The following is a 3,948-nucleotide window of genomic DNA, read 5'->3' as shown; positions in this document are numbered from 1 at the left end:
AGGACTAGAGGAAAAATTGAGTTTTAGCATGCTAAATCACCTTGGCTAAGAAGTATTCTGCATGGACACGTGGAAGTTTAAAATGAAGATCCAAAGGAAATTTCAAAATTTTTCTTTTGGGTGTCTCATTTCCATTTCTGATTTTTGCATCGACTGTTGGGCAGCTCAGCAAAACTTCTGACTTAGCAATACACAGAGCCTAATGGACTATAATTTTGTGTACTTTGGGGGGACTTTTGGACTTTATCATTTGGCTGCCTCCCACATGCACCCCGCTGTTTTGGTGTACAGAACAATGCTCAAATGGAGCCACACCGGCTGTATTTCCCCAATACTACAATTTCCTGGTTTTAGAATCTCATTGGAATATATTCTTATAAACTACAAATTCTTTGTGAACTAAAATAGGGTATAAGCAATGAACAAACAATAAATTACAAATATAAGGCTGGATTTTATAGAACATGGAAAAATCAAAATGAAATTTAGAAAAACGCATTCTGAAATAAAGCACGGACTCCAAAGTGATTACGGATATGCCTTTATTAGAGATTTCAAGCACAGAGTTTGACATTAAGCTGGGCACCAGAAAGCTCTTCTAGCACACATGTTGCAGTCACATTTCTTCCCTTGTGACAACTTTCCCTATCACCGCCAGTACTTTCCTATTCTGTTTAGCACCACTGTCTGTTATATCCCTTCTTATGCCATTCATTTTTTAAAATGCTGACATTTGCCCCATTTGGGCCAAATTTTGGAGCTTCTCTAGATTCAATGTAAATGTTGTAAAGAGCTTAATTCTTGATAGCTGCACTGCGGTCCTCCTCCCCCTCCCCCCTTCAGCTGGCCTAATCTGTTTCAGTGTGTTACACTAAATCTCAAGAAAATGAATTTCCAGGTCATGTAGCAAAAAAGTTGCATATAAGGTTTCCTGTTCAGGGCTACACATTGGTGATGGGGGCTCGAGCACTACCTAACCTTTGGACCCGCACCAAGATCTGGTTATCAGAATTTGCCCACTGGTGGTCGGCCTCAGGGACTGCTTACTGCAGGCAACCCAGAGAGGCGGACCAAGGCCACTCATGTCTACGTTCCTACCTAATATTCTCACCCCTTCCCAAGTTATGGGAACCCAATTCTTTGGGGTCTTCTGGGTAAAGACTGCTCTGGCTGCTTCAAGCTGATTGGGGTCATTGTGGGGCTTTGGGTCCCTGTACCTGCTGTTCCCTCAGGGATGTGGGTGTGGATGGCAGAGGGAAGGAGAAGCTCTGCTCATCCATTTAGGTGAAGGAAAGGAGACAGTTATTCCAAGCTATGGAGTGATCTTGTAGACAGAGGGATGACGTAGCCTAGAGAGCTGATACCTCTCCATCCCGCAGACAAAGCCAGACAGGCACAGGACCCCCAAATCCAGGAAATGCCCTCGGATGGGGAAGTTCCTCAGTTAATTGATGTCGTAGTAAGAATACCTTCCCCAGAGGCATGGCTTCCCCTTCCTCTGGGAGTCCCGAGGCTGCTAATGTGGCTGCAGCTAGGGAGTCAATTAGAGGGGTTCTGGAGATTTTTAAATGAATTGTTTCAATAGGGCCCCCCTTTGGGAATTCAAATGTAGGGTGTTTTGAGAATCACAGATAAGTGACCCAACTGCCCTTTGTAAAAGGTTACACCGGTAAGGGGATTCCCTTAGCAATATCAGGATTTGGGGAGGCTCTCCTTGGACTAGCTCCACAGTAAGTGCCCCCCAATTCCAAAGAGATACTGGTTTTATAGATCCCCAGCAGGTGGTATTGTATTGTAAAGTAATGGCAGTAAGGTTGGGTAATTGATAAGCGCTATTGGAATTAGGAGATAATACAAGAGACTGCTGAGCCTTATCTGGAATATTAGAAGCATTCTGGGGTTTTTTGTTTTGTTTTGGCAAAAAAGGTGTAAGCCAGATCCAGAGGAGGTGGGTCCTCAGGCTGAATCTAGGGTTTGACCCTAGTATGGTGGGTCTAATGGCATTCCCTGGAACTTTATCATATAAAAAAACTGGGCGAGGTCCTTCCAATCCCTAAGACTTGTGTCCCTGGTGAATATAGGGGTGGCCCAGAGTCCTTATAGGACTGGTGGGGGGATTTAATGTTGCTCTATCTTCACATAGTTGTGAGAATTAAATGAAAAGATGAAAACCACGAGGTGCCCGCTGCACTGCTCTTTCACCACCAGCTTCTGCATGTGGACACGTGGCTGCTACAACTTACATAACCATGTCTGACCTCGCTATGCGCACTTAGCCTGAAAGTTGGTTTGGAGTCCGTTAAAATATCAGCATCACAGCATTCCAGCACCAACGGCTTGTACCTGTAGTTTTTAACCTATAAAAAAAAAAAAAGTCATTGAATGACTCAACAGTTAAACTTTTGAGATATGTCTCAAATGTTCAGAAAAAGCCTTGTGTACATGAGGTTCTACCATCTGGATTTCTTCCGCCTTCAAAGACAACCAAAGTACCCAAATTCCCATATCTATTCGAAAACACTAGATGGTACCCCCAGAGTTTTAAAAGCAGGCCTGATGGTATCCCCACGGCTAAGATGCAATGTATCACTCTGCTCATGGCTGTGGAAAAATAACAAAAGGCGCTCAAACCGAAAGGGAATTTCCTGGTTTCAGCTGTGACTCCAGACAGGATCCAGAGAGGAGTTTTGCCACCTCTTCTCTGGGTTTTATGGAGACTTGCTTCATGTACCCTTCTGTGTTAGCCTCTTAAGGCACTCAGTCAACCTTAAAAGGGCACTGGAAAGGGCGACGTGGGGTTTCCCTACGGCTTCCTGCAGGCGTCTCCCCAGTACCCCGAGATCGCGGCGGCTTCTTGAACAATCCGACTCCATCCGATGCAGCTGTTCTGCCCCGCGGAGCCGCGAAGGTAAACGCCCTTAACGCCAGGCGGGCAGATTCTGGCCTTTGCGCCAAAACGGCGCCCGGCACCCTCTGGTCGCCATTAGCCACGTGCTCCGGGCCTGGGTCATTGCATTTCAAAAAAGGGACATACCTGCGCTTAGTACTCAGGCCGGGCATCCGCAGGCGCTGGAGACAATCTCCCGGGGCCCACGGTCGCTCAGGGACCCGCTCTCGCCCCCGCAGACAATGTGGGCCGGGACCCAGACCCGCTACAATGTAGCGGCGGCTGCGCCTGGGGAAGCAAAGCGCAGACCTGTCACCGCGCCGGCCCGCCCGCGGGGACCCTCCAGGCGGCTCCGTGCGGTGTCTGTGCCTCGCGCGGCGCCGGGACGGGCACGGCCGCCCGCCCCCCGGGCCGCCAAGGGCTGCTCTACCCCTCGGTTCTGGCCGCCGGGAGCAGAGGGGCTCCGGGCGGGCAAAGCTTGAGGGGATCCGGGACGAGACCCCGGCCCGAACCCCCCCGCACCCACTCTCCTCCACCCCAGCCCGGCCGCTGGGGGGCCGCCCTGCCGCCCGCACCGGGAGCAGAGGGCACTCACCGCACACGCCGCCGGCTGCACGGGACTGAGAGGCCGGCGCCCGGCGCGCACCGCGGAGGCCGGCTCTGCAGCGCGGGGCGGGGCGGGGCGGGGGCGGCGCCGGGCAGCCAATCCCCATCCCCGGGAGGCCCGGCGGGGCGGGGCGAGCCGGCCATTGGAGCCCGCGGTGCCCCGCGCCCTGGCTCCGGGCTCTTTGGAGGCGGGAGAGCGAGCCGAGCCTGCGCGGAGCCTCCTCCCGGAACCGGAGTCCCGGCGCCTCCCCAGGCCTTGGCCCCCGGGATCAGGTTCTCTAAGGCCCACGTGCCTCTCTCCAGAGGATGCCCAGCCTTACCCTAGGGCCGGGCCACGACCCAGAGAGGTCCTTTCCTGCAGCTCCACCAGCCCATTGTGTGGTTGGAGCTGTTCTGCGAAGCCATGAGCTTAAAGGGAAACCGGGTCACGTCCCTTTCATTTAAAAAAAAACAAA

The 3,948-nt window shown here is 52.0% G+C and overlaps 1 long non-coding RNA gene across 1 annotated transcript; it reads right to left on the bottom strand.

Annotated features, from left to right (window-relative positions):
- Positions 1–526: 526 nt before the first annotated feature.
- Positions 527–3,589, bottom strand: LOC311629439. Its single transcript, XR_014796199.1, has 3 exons — positions 3,483–3,589; positions 3,035–3,175; positions 527–2,357 (listed from the first exon to the last, which is right to left on the bottom strand). It is a non-coding gene; the product is annotated as an uncharacterized lncRNA (long non-coding RNA).
- Between the last annotated feature and the right edge of the window lie 359 nt (positions 3,590–3,948).

The sequence above is a fragment of the Pipistrellus hanaki genome (genome assembly GCF_964339955.1).
Source record: "Pipistrellus hanaki genome assembly, chromosome: 1".
Taxonomy (NCBI): domain Eukaryota; kingdom Metazoa; phylum Chordata; class Mammalia; order Chiroptera; family Vespertilionidae; genus Pipistrellus; species Pipistrellus hanaki.
Note: the sequence above shows the minus strand (reverse complement) of the source record. Positions and strands in the feature narration are given on the sequence as shown.